Below are 14,282 nucleotides of genomic sequence, written 5' to 3'. Positions count from 1 at the left end.
ACATCTCAAATTTGTTATGCATTTCTTTTGCAAAATTCTTACAGACATCTTCATCTCAAAAAAAATGGTATCATCAAAATATACAACCACTATCATTAGTTTCCTGCTTTCAAATTTGAAATAAATATTTGTTGGTTGAATATTTTTAATCAAATGAATGATTAAAAAATGATTAATTCAGTCACAGTTATAGTGAGTTTGTATCTCTCCTCACAAAGGGGAGGCTGCCCTCTTATTGCTATCTTGAACAACTAGTATTTAAACTATAACTATATACAATAATTTACTCATTGAATATTACATACATCATATTCTCTTCTTTCAGAATAGATGTTCCTTTATTTTATAACAACTTTTAAATCACAAACTTGTGACAATTACAACATGTATATTACCACAAAACACTAATTGGAGCAATAATGACCAATTTATAATCAACTTACATGAAAGAATAACTAAAGATGTACCAAAAAATATCAAAGAACAAACAAACCCACACAAGCTCAAAGTCTTCGGTTGCTTCTTAAAACTGATTAAAACAACAAGATTATAGTATACGAATAGCTTAAAGTCTCTCACATATACCCCAATTTTAACTACTCTATGTAGATAATAGAAAACAACACAAAGTCTTCAAATTATAACCAAATTTCACATAACAATAACTCTAAATATAATAATGTAGTATGATGTCTACAAAATTAGATTTGATGACCTTTTAAACAAATGATATCCCACACTACACTATTGAACCACTTTAAGATAATGTGATAAGAAGGACATAAGAATAATCTCACCACATATAACACTGAATCCAAGACAAAGATTGGATGCCAATTTTCTTCTTTATTGATTGACTATTGATTTTCACTTTAAACACAAAGTCTTAAAATGCTTCTCAAACTAGTAGAGTTTTGATCCATAGGCTAAAATATTGATATTTATAATGAGGCTTCCTCTTTTATATAGAGGAAATCCTTGAGAAAAAATAGGAAATCTACAACTACTTTGACTTATTCAATAACATAGTTCCAACTGATTTAGGACTTGTATTGTGTCTACATGCAAAATCATATATACAAAATGACATGTAAAATGCTGATGACAAACTACAAACTACATAACTTGAAAACATAGAAAATGGCTAAGTGTATAAAGATACATCTTCATCACCGTAGTTCTTTTTCAAAAACTCCTCAAACATTTGAAGGGTATCTTGCATCTATGATTCTTTACGTCCTAGGATGTGACTTGAAATGGCTAGAACCCATGTGATTGAATGTTCTATGTTGATGTATCCTTTCTTATGCTTCTTTAAAACAATTTCTAGGTTATCTAAGATTACCTAAAAATCCACTAGTTTGTCAATGGAAGATATTGTGAAATATTCCACTTCAATCTTAGCTTGAATTAGTGAACTAAACTCCTAGATAATTGTGTTAATAGGAAGCATATTTTTATTGTCATCAAGTAACTTACAAGGAATTTCAAAGGCTTTAGCAGTGATGTCAAGTATTTTATCTATGCTCTCTTCGTGCTCTTCCTCCAAATCCTTTATCAATTTCTCAAGAGTATCCTTGTGATGTTTCATTGCTTCTCATCATTAAACATACATTATTATATTTGGAATCACTTTGTTGTCCACTAACACCTGTAATTTTAAATCCTTGAGCTTTATCCAAGCATCAAGGTCCTTTACTTATATTTTCAATTCTTGTGAGAGAAGATCAAGTGTTTGGTCTAACACAAACTTAACACTATTTATATTATCCAACAACTTAACAAAAGAACTCAAAAGATGTGTGCCCTGTGAAAGCATTCTATCCATCCACACACTCACTACCCTACCTCGTGCTCCAATGTTCTCAGCTCTCTTGATAGTTTGTTCATATACTAATGAATCTACTGGATCAATCACCTCTAAAGATTGAGTTATCTTTATTAGAACAACTATAAGATATTCTACCCGAAACTTGAGCTTGTCCTTTTCCACCTTGTCTCTATCATACCTATCAATAAAGGGAATCTTTGGATTCTTGCAAATCATCTTTGATGCTATCATGCATCTATTTTCCAGGTTCAATTCTAGTCACAACATAGTTAGAAGGCTAGACTTCTTCAACTAGTTTGTCCAGTGGTGGTACAACCAATTTTGCATATTTGTTACCTACTTGATCTACCTTCACCCTAGAAATTTTTTTGGCTCTCTTAGAAACTTTTGGCTTGGTAGGAACAAGTTGGCCATAATCAAAGTCATCTAGGGAGATAGCTTGCTTATTTCTCTTAGTTATTACTAACTACAACTATTGAGGAAGAGTAGGATATATTTCGACACTTGTAACCACTTCTTGTACATATGTAGTTTGTTGTTGAGTAGTTACAATGAGTGTGCTATGCGTCATCACTATAGATGGGGTTTCTACAATTGAGACATTGGGTAGGGATTCAAACATGAATTTATCAAACTCAATCATGGAATCATCAAATATGGTCGCAGAGACTTCAAATAGGCTTGGAAAGGAAGATAATGAGCCAAAATTATTTTCAATTTTATGATGAGGTGTGTTAAGGATGGATTGACTTGTGGTGTAGGAATGGATAGATTGGATAGAAACTATGGATGCAACAATAAATTCAATAGAGGTAATTGACAAAGATGGAATGATAGAAATAGAAGGAAAATATTGCTTAGTATAAATAATAGAAATAGAAGGAAGATATTGCAAACTAGTAACCTGAGTAAATTTTGTGATGGTTCTAATGTGGGTGGAGGCTTAGGTAGATCCTCCTCTTGAAATTATTTTTCTTTTTACTCTTCTTCTCATTCACCTTGATCTTGAGTTGATTCCTCAATTTTCTTCTCAGTTTGTGCATAAATTTCTCCTTGTTTTGCACCTTTGTCCTTACCCACCATACCATAAATTTATATTTTGGTGTCTTCTTGGGAGTAGGGAAATCCTCTTTATTGTTTGTCCTTAGTTAATATTTCTTTTTGGTAGGTCCCACCGTGTCTTCTTCAAAACCTATTTTGAAAGGTTTCAACCTAATTCCCCTTTCTTGTAATCCAACATTTTTATTCACAAGAATAGGATGAAATATTTTCCTTATTAAGATAGAATCTTTTTGGGACCTTTGAATAGATGGGAGAGGAGTGTCAACAATCTTCTTTGGTTCATAGGTGGGATCTAGGACATCTTCAACATCCTCCATATCTTCTAGGATATCTGCGTGATCTAGATTTTCAATTTTCTCTAGAGTTATTCAGTTGTAGTCTGGCTTTCTTACATCTTCCTCGGATCTGCAAATCACCCATATGTCCTCAATCCTATGAACATGAGTGAAGCTTTGCTTGAGCTTATCTTTCACTCCTCTATAGTAAAAATCCTCCCTTCTTTTGAACTTCTTCATTGTGACCCATTGCATTTCCATATACATGACCTTGGCCTTGTAAGATGTTGTCATTTATTAGCCAATGGTGAGAGGGAGCTTGAAATCGACCTTATGAGACTCTAATTGCCTTCCATGCACAGTCATAATATGCTAACATAATTCCATAAGTACAATCTTATCGCTAGGGTATCTAGGAAGAATGTATTTACAACCTTCAAAACACCCAATCCTGATGTATATGAAGGTTGAAATCTTTAGCTACAATCAACCATACTTATTGACTATTTCCCAAGCTTAATTAGAAATCCTTTTATTCTCCATATTTTTATCAAATAAACACATGTAAGAACCAAAGAAAACATCATTAATTCTTCTGAAATTCTTGATACTTACTTGAAGAGTTAATTGAGAATAATACTTGAACACAAGTACTTACCTTCTATAACCCTTAGTGGTAAAACCTAGAAAATGTCTCATAGATGTCGCAATGTAGAAAATATATGATGTCATGTAAGACTTTAAGTTTGTTGACCTTTGAGAGCTGATCACAAATGGCATTGCTGATTTGTTTACCTGAAAAGATCTTTGTGTGGTCTTTCATGATAGTGTAAATGTGTTGGATCATCCAATCCTGAAAAATATTAGATGTAGAGGGAGTTTAACCCTATTGAGAAGGGTTATCAAGTCATTAATTCATCCTTGAAATCACTTCGGTATAGAAATTTTGGCCATGTAGTGATTGTCTACCTAGGAGTTAAGAGCTAGTTTAAGCTTATGGTCTTCTTCCAGTATGCTTGTGAGATAGTTCCATAATGAGGTCAACATATTCTTCTGTAATTGGGCTTTATAATATTCTATCAAAGAAGTTTTCATCTAGTTCTATGAGCACTTTCCCTTCTGTGTCATTTACACTTTTTCTCTTTCTGTCAAATTGAGCAACCACTACTAGGATTTTTTTGGATCATGTACAAATATGAGAAATGATGTCGCCGAATTAATTCCACTATTCAAAATGCTCTCCATGTGAGATGGTACTAGTTGCTGATTAATCCTATCAAGAAAGTCTAACATGTCAACATGCTCGATCTCAGTGTCTTTGATATCACTGACATTGGATGATACTGAGCTCCCTAGGATACTAATCATTATTAAAAAAATCATAAAGTAAATGAAATGAGAAACATACATGGGGAAAACCCTTTCAAGTTAAAAACCCCATAAAGCATCATTTAATTAAAACATATCTACTGGAGAGAAGCTTAAGGTCAGATATACACATTCAACAGAGTTTATATCAATAGAGTTTATATCAAGGGTGACACCGGTAAGTGTTAGAAATTAGGATAAGGAGAGAGTTATTTGTACCCTAAACACCTCAGCAGAATGGAGTTGTGGAAAGGAGGAATAGAACTATCTTGGATGCGGCTAGAACTATGATGATGGAAACTAATCTGCCTCATATCTACCGGAGAGAAGCTATGAGCACGACGATATACACATTCAACAGAGTTTATATCAAGGGTGACACTGGCAAGTGTTAGAAATAAGGATCTTAGGATATATATCATTATAAACAATAAAATGAGAATCATACATGCATAAATGTACACATTACACAAGATATGCATGGGGAAAACCCTTTCAGGTAAAAAACCACATAAAGCATCATTTAATTAAAACACTTACAAATATTGTCTATCATAAAATAAACATGAACCTGGGGATACTCCTCCAATACTTCCACATGGCCAATAATACCTCTTGTGCATAGTGATACAACTCACCATAAAAGCTCCAAATTCACACACCTATCAAATGAGAGAGAACCTCCTTAAATATAGGAGGAAGGGTGACTTCACTAGTCACACCTTTTCAATAAATCCCACTCATAAATAATTAATAATCTAATAGTTATTAGATTATAATTATTTCAAATGGGATATGCTTATAAAGCATATAATATATAAGGTTTTATAACCTTATATTAGAACATTATATATAAATGTTATAAGGATGTGGTCCCTAATAACATTATGTTCTAACACTCCCCATTAATGTTAATAGGGGATCACATGTCAATTTCCATAAAAGAAAAAGTGAAGTACCCCAATAACTTAGGACTTCTTTGACAGTGATAAATAGGGACACAAATATATGCCAACATAAAGATCATGCATTCTGGACTACATGAAAGTCATCTTGTCATACTTTATAATCCCAGTGTTTTAAAAATGATGCTATGAGGTCTTAAAAAATTATATTGGAGCTATGGTCTCCTCAAATTAGCCTCTCCCTAGGTTCATTACATAGTGCCTATAGGACTTAATACAATGCTTTTACAAGTAGAAGATTTACAAGGAGAAGAATTTACAAATGCCCGTAGGACTTAAGCACAAATGTGCCTATAGGACTTACTAATGCCTATCTGCAGTAATTAAAACAAAAAGGGACTTACATATGCCTATCTATAGGCTTAAAGGACTTACTAATGCCTATATAGGTCATACTTCATACCTATTAGGACTTATACCTACCTGTAGGATTTAAAAACTAGGATTTAGTCACTAGGTGGTGTCATTAACATGCACACTCCCCCTCAATGGTATCACCTAAGGCCAATAATTATTTTAATTTGGATCATATAATGCCTAAAGGTCTTATGCCTATTAGGTCTTAAATATAGGACTTAGCCACTAGGTGGTGTCATATACACTCCCCCTTAATGACATCACTTAAAAAATCACTGCACAGAGGATTTCAAAGTGATGGCTAAAATTCCAATATATAGCATGTGCCCAAGATCTTCAAAGTGTCTTTATTATAGAATGGTTTAACTTGATTGAGGTGCCCATGATTTTCAAGGTGTCTTTATTACGAAATAATTTCACTTGAGTGATGTGCCCATAATCTTCAAGGTGCCTTTGTTACATAATAATTTCACTTAAGTGATGTCCCCATAATCTTCGAAGTTCAATTTGAACTTTAGAAATGATATTATTTGGAAAGAGTAAAATAACTTCAAGTAAGATGGTACTTTTACATGTATCCAAATGGAACTCTTCCATAAATCTTCAAGGTCATATTGATTCTTCAGGAGCTACACTCATATTTTGCCCATTTGATTCAAAGACAGATAGAAGATAGTCTTCTTATTAAAGTATTGCATCATCCATGTAATAATACTAGCACCATATATTTTGAAGACATAACCTCACCATAAAAGAAACAATATAGTTAGTAACATAGCAATCAATTAAACTTGATTTTTGGTGCAAAGAAATAACATAATATTATGCATTTGTCATTTGTGAAAGATCATATAATATTCCTCATAAATGTAAAATATAGTCCAATAATTTGTAGCAAGGAGATCAAAATATAATTTCATGAGAATAACATGAATAATTAGTTTTTTTGTTTAAAATACAAAATAGTCATGCTACTACATATAGTAATGATCTAAAAAAAAGATAAAAGAAAATTAGGCAATGGGTGAGCTACCCTTTCTAGGTTTTCTCCCCAGACAGTTTATAAGGGCGATAGCCACCCATTATAATGATCAATATAGTGTGTTTTATTTATTATAGTATGATTAAAAAATGGATCAAATACAAAATAGAATAGCAAATCTCTTTGATCTCCAAAAAAGGATTCTAGTTAGAAATTTATCAATTTGAATTTACTTATGCATATTAACTAGCTTGTACATTTCATTAAAAATATTATAAGACATCTTTAATAAGGAAATTGTGATGTATCAACACTTATAATGGATGGTCTAGGAAAGTACAAGTCTACACCACCTCTTATAAAATTCTTAAGGAATGCATTACACATCACGCCTTTGAATAATATTGTAAACATTTAATCCAAAGAATGTGTTTGATGACAAAAAATAATCTTACATTAATCATAGACAATGTGATTTTCTTACATTGACAACTTTTAGTGATAAGATTATTTACATATATGTGAAGTGCACAACTAAAATATATTTGACATTTAAGGTATAATGTGACAGATAAAATCTTAACATTGTAGTATAACATGGTGGAGAGTAAGAGAAGCAAGGACTCCTACCCAAAATTTAATAATTTGTTATACAACAATCTAATATTTTGTTTTATCTATTTCAAACTATGTAAAATTTAATTATTCAAGTCTTCATAATATATTGAAAGTGATTTTAAAATCATCTCTAAAAATGTGATTAAGAATTCTTGAGTTTGACGATTTCCCTTGGAAGCACATCAAACATATAAGAAAATGAGTAGGAATTCCTTATTTCTTATACTTTTTTATATGTCCATTTGCTTAAATCTTATATTTATTCTATGGTCAAGAGAGTCGCACTTGACATGAAGAAAATACCACTCAAATAAAAGAAGCTATGAAGAACATGTGGAAGTACGTGAATTCCTCACTGGTATTGATAGGCATCTCTCTCACATTTTCTGGCAGCGAACTTTGATCACGTGCTCAACTAAGTATGATATTGGTTTTATTTTCTTTATCGACTATCTGTGTGGTTTCAGGAGCACTAGTTTAAATGATATATTATGGAGGAGCACTAGTTTATATGATGGAGGAGCATGGACTAAGGCAGAGAAACAATGAGCCCGTAGTATTTGCGGGTAACCCATACAAACCATTTCATTGGCATTATAGGTCCTTAGAGACACTCTTTGGAAATTCTATTGAATGTATGGACAAGCATATCGTTTCCATAGCGGCAATGATGAATACAATCTGAGAGACGAGAAGCTTTGAAATCAATCAAGACCTCATAATAGATGAAATCATCTCTATTAGGTATATCAATTTAAACAACATTTACTTTTTGTTTCTTGAGTTTGATAGAAAACATAAGAATGCGCTCTCATGACAGAGAATGCAAATGGTTGTATTAAGAGGCCTCAAGCTAGCGATGATCTAAATGATTAAGTTCTTGAATAAGAAATTAGCCATTTTTGTTCCCATATCTGGTCAACATATAGACTTGGAACTAATAAATAAGATGAATATGGTGATCATATGAGTGAGAAGAAACAAGGTTGTAAATGGTTCATAATATCAATGAGATAATAGTTGGGTCTAAGAAATGGTGGAAGATATCCGCTTTGTGTCTCAGTTCACAATGTCGTCGATGTTATTCCATTTGTAGTGTCGACCCTTCAGAAGGGTATGCGATCTTCAATATTGAGAAATTGTATATCATGGAACCCAAAAATATATTGAATGTAGATACGTTCCAAGCTCTGAGTAAATAACAAGCTCACTATTAGAGAGGAGATTTTATGTTTGAATGTAGATATGTTCCATAAGCATAACATTGTAGTCAAAATGGTCGATATTCCACTCATTTATAGCTAAAGATAAAACTAATGAAAGCAAATGAGGAAAGGTCATGACTTTAAGATAGTTTACCTTATGTTTACAATTGAGCTCTTCAACTTTTATAAGACAACATAGGATGTTTTTTGTTGAAGTGTGGGGCTTGGGATCTTCTAATGGTAGACAATGATTAAATATAGAGACGATGGTAAAAACATTAAGTCACAAGGCATAGTCGTACTGAAAAAAAAGACCCATAGTGAATAGAGTTTGATATTGTGATGAAATAAAATATGTAATCATTGAAAGATAATAATCATATTATTACTGTACAACCTGAGTTAGCCTAGTGGTGGAGAACTTGTGCTCTTGAAATAGAGGTCATGAGTTCAAATCCCACAAAGGGGGTAGGGTATGTACACCTTATCGGCTTCGACCCATTACCTATAAAAAAAAAATAATCATATTATTACTTATATATTTATAATAAATATTTTTACACATTTTTAATTAAGTCTTGTGAATGTTTTTATATAAGTTGTTTTGTAATAAGTCTTTTGATGATCACAAGATTATATTTATTTTATATATCCAAAAAACTAATTATACATGAAAAAAAGGTCATTTTAAGGATAAGGCATATAGATGTTCTATAATATATTTAAATTGAGATAATGATATAGTGATATGGGCATATAATCTATTTTTATCACCTAATAATCAAACAGTTGTAAATCACAATAAAATATTTTAGAGCAAAAAAAAGGTGAAATTTTAAAAGGATATCACCAAATATATTGCACAAATGGTATTTTGCAAGAACATGGAGCAATTTCCCTTTAAGTTCAACATATCTTCTAGTATAACCTGTTAAAATGATTAGTATAGCCTAATAGGCTCTTATACCATGTTAGAAATTAGGATCTTAGTATAGTAATCATTATAAACAAAATCAGAAAGTAAATGAAATGAGAAACATACATGGGGAAAACCCTTTCAGGTAAAAAATCCCATAAAGCGTCATTTAATTAAAACACTTACAAATATAGTCTATCATAAAATAGACATGAACCTGGGGATACTCCTCCAATACTTCCACATGGCCAATAATACCTCTTGTGCATAGTGATACAACTCACCATAAAGCTCCAAATTTATATAACTCTCAAATGAGAGAGAACCTCCATAAATATAGGAGGAAGGGTGGCTTCACTAGCCACACCTTTTCAATAACCCCCACTCATAAATAATTAATAATCTAATAATTATTAGATTATGATTATTTCAAATGGGATATGCTTATAAAGTATATAATATATAAGGTTTTATAACCTTATAATAGAACATTATATATAAATGTCATAAGGATGTGGTCCCTAATAATATTATGTTCTAACAAAGACTTTATTGATAATAATTCTACATTTGTAGCTAGTGTGAATGACAAAGGGAATAAATCCATAGCTCATCCTAATCAAAATCTTCAAATCTTCACCAATCCATTGCCTTCCCATTCTACCAATTTTGTTGAGTTTGAGCCTCTTTCCTTTTCTCCTAATGACCTTGGTATAAAATCTAACAATGTTGTGAACCTTGTTGACAACCTCAACCTACAAGAGCTATGCATTACTTTTGATCCTAGTGAGACTATTGTTGCACTTGATGGCCCATTATATGTTACTGCAAAGATTAAAGACAAACTCTCATGAGGTTTTCTCATTGATCCAATACGTATAGTGGATGTGATTACTAAAAAACATATTTTTTCCCAACAATTGCATCAAGTAACATATGATAAATCTGATGTTATGGTTAAGGTGTATGGTGGTTTCTCTTCCCTACTATTGGTTCTATTACTCTTCTCATTGAGGTTGGTACTAACTACTTAGATGTCACCTTTTCTATTATCCATACATTAGTTCAATTTTATGTGGAGTTGGGTCATCCTTGGCTCTCTTCCATTAAAGCTATCCCTTCTAGAATTCATACATGTTTGGAATTACTTCATAGTGGCATTATCATAAAAATTAATCATAGCCTTTACCAACCCATATAAAAGTGTGGAAATTTAATCCTTGATTAATTTTGGCCTAGACAACCAAAGCCTCTTAAGCTTTGAAATGACATCCTTTTCTTATCTTATAAAAAATGAAAAAATGAGATGATCATGGCCTTGAGTAAACCCAAAGACCCTACACCGATGGATATTCCCCCCCCTCATAATGGACTTGGTATTATTCCAACTCATATTCCTCCTATGTCCTACAAAGGAAAGCACTTGGCATATTCTATCTCTCAACCTATTAAGGTGTCTTCTATTCATTTCTATATAAGGGATGAAAATAATCCTATGTCCATTGATCCTCAACCTTCACACGCCTCGACCAAAGCTAAAAGGAATCATTGTGCCAGAGAATGCTGATGCAAACATCATGCTAAGACTTGTGAGCTTTCTTCCCAAACCATTTTCTCCTTGAAGACACCAAATGTTAACTTGGTCCCATTTGTCCACCCTTTGCCTAACCCTAGGTAGGAAGTTTGATTCAAATTACCTAAATTAAAAATGCTTATGAAAAATGATGGTTCAACTTATTTCAATGTTAAAGATCCTATTTTTATTAATCTAGATGATATGGATTATGATAATGTGGTTCATGCTAACAATGCTGATTCTGATGATATGCATGAGCTTGTTGAAATTAATCATGAGTTATCTTCACATTTTTCAAAAACATTAATCCTAGCTTCTAGTGACAAACAAAGTGATTCATCCTTCGAGCATGGTCCTTTTTTGGAACTTACAGTAGCTTCATTTTCCATTCTGGAAGTGTCTCCTCTTGCATCTTGTCCATCATCCCTAGATGATGTTAAGAAAGATTGGGAGGAAGATGCTTTTCCTTACTAGCTTCATTCATGTCGTGGATTCTCTTTTGTGTTTTTTCTTGTTTGTATTGTGCTTCCCCCATGATGTGATGCTTGACATGTTTTGTTTTATGTTTGGTTCTGTTTGGATGACCATTGTTACTCCATTGGCAAAAGGTAATAAAGAGGTTGAATCCATTAATGTCATTCCTCTATTTGTATACCAATTCTTCTATATGTTGTATCTATGTTATGATGTACATGTGTTATTGTTCGTAAATGTGCCTTATGTTGTCTACTTGGGGATGATGCAAAGTGTTGCGATCTATTTTAGGTCTCTTCCATGTTGACTCAAAAATACATTTTTTGTTATCTCTTGTTCTCTTCTTCAATTACGTTCATAGTTCCACTACCTTTGGGGGATGAGGTCAATTCAGTACAATTATTCTTCATATACATTATTTATCATAAGAGCATACTGACTGCAAAGTTAGTGGATCCCTTATGTTATTTTTCCAATATGTTTTGTGACCATTATCCTTTGATTTGTCCTTTCTTGGGGGCATCTCATTGCAATAATGTTCTTATCTTTTAGATGCATGCTACCTTAAAGCAATTGCTCCTGATAAGGCGTAGACAATCACTTTAACATGGGGGCATACACTTTGCTCAATGTTACACTTTATGCACACACCATGATATGTTTTCGATACTCAAGTTACTTTGCAAATTGAGCCTTTTTCTTTTTGATTTGGTATTTTTATTTTTCATGACTCATAGTAAGCAAATCTTAGTAGGACAGTACAATCATATTTTCTCTTTCTCTTTCATGTGTTGTCCTTTTATCTTGATATTAGAGTAGCAAGATCCTAAAGTCCCTAAGGGATTGGTCTGTCTTATCTCTTTTATATCTTGGTAAAAAAATTCAATGCAACTTTATACTTTACCATGAGTATGAGTTAGTATCACACTCTTGCTAAAGTGGGGGCTAAATGTAGTGTTGTAAATTGTATCCACATAAAATTTTGTCTTCTCCTAGACCTCACCTTTGTGCTTCATCTTTTGATACATGATAACTATTTTGATTATGCTCACACCACCTCACAAACCCATATTTATACTTTCTCTCTTGTCTCTATCCCAAATCTGAGTTTGATCCTTTGGACCAAGGCACCCAAAACCTTGGTCCTCACAATGGTCACATCAAGTGAGCAGTAAATTAGATCCTATGTTGGCCTACTCCAAAAATTCAAATAATTTTTGGGCAGTCAAGTATAAAAGGAGGTCTACCCCTCTCATTCGAGACCTAAGAAATCTAGCAAGTTGTCTAATGATTCTTAATTCAAGTGAGCAAGTAATCAGACATTTGTCAAGCATTGTAGAAGAAGTAAAGTTAACTTCAAATATTCAAGATGGCATCCACGATCAACTTTTTATGAGGATATTCTACAAGACATCTTGAATCAAGGTATCATTTTAATTACAAGCATTTAATTTCAATTACAAATATTTAATTTTAGATCTGGTTTCCCTCAAAAGGAAAACATCTTGTTGCAATTTCCATTACCATTATTACTTCAATTTCAAGGTCAATTCCTAAACTGGGGTTTGACCCAAGGCAAACCCTTATCTAAAACCTTTTTTTCCTCTCTTTCTGTATGCAAAGAATTAACTCAAGAGTTGTACTCAGAGATTCTAACAAAGTTGACGATGATGGATAGGTTTATATTTTGATAGAGTGAAAAGAGGAGGACTAGGGCAAATCCCAACAACCCCATCCCAATAAATTAGCCCAAACTTTTAGGGACATGTTAGATGTTCTTCTTTTTCTCATATCCTTGTCTGTGTCTTTGTCTGATACTTGTAGCAATCTATTTTTATAGTTTCATCTCAATTATCCTTTGCTTCATTCTAAATCATATAATTCAAATCTAATTTCAACTAAAACAAGGTGGAAAACTTAAATTAGTGAATCTAACCAAAATTTCACCCCTTTTCCTAGTTGGATTGTGGATAGATATATTAGAATTACCTTTGTTTCAATGTTTTGGTCCCTTAAGATTAGTGGTTTTATTATCTTAATTGGTGAAACCCTAAATTTCCTCACCAAACCAGATATTAAAAATGACAAAAAGATATGGAAATGATATAAAAAGGTGTTTGAAATGATTTGAAAACCTAAAAAAAAGACACATTAAATGCAAAGTGTGTGCAATAAGGATTGTATTTCATATTTTAAAACCCAATGCAATCACAAATGGATATGCATTTCGGGTTTCAAAGCTTGAAATGGATATGCATTTCATGTTTCAAAACCTGAAATGCAATCATGGAAATCATCTTGACAAACATGTATTTTGGCTTTTGGAACTCAATTCAGGTTTCAAAAATTGACATATATTATTAGTCCCAACCGGTGCTGAGAGGGGAGGGGTGAATCAACACAATCAAAATTTCACAACATAACTGTTATCTTAAATCTTCATTCATCTAAGATCCAACAATATACTTAATCACTGAAGTAAAATATGCAAGCATGAAAAGTTGACAGTGACATCAAGAAGTTATCTCATGGAAACCCAATAGGGAGAAAACCACAGTGTGAGTAGGAACTCACAAAATTTGCACTCTTCTGGAGTACACTCGGTTAAGATCCATCCCTGTTAGGAGATTAGAAAGACACTGTTAAGGTTCCA

Source organism: Cryptomeria japonica, chromosome 10 (genome assembly GCF_030272615.1).
Source record: "Cryptomeria japonica chromosome 10, Sugi_1.0, whole genome shotgun sequence".
NCBI lineage: Eukaryota > Viridiplantae > Streptophyta > Pinopsida > Cupressales > Cupressaceae > Cryptomeria > Cryptomeria japonica.
Note: the sequence above shows the minus strand (reverse complement) of the source record.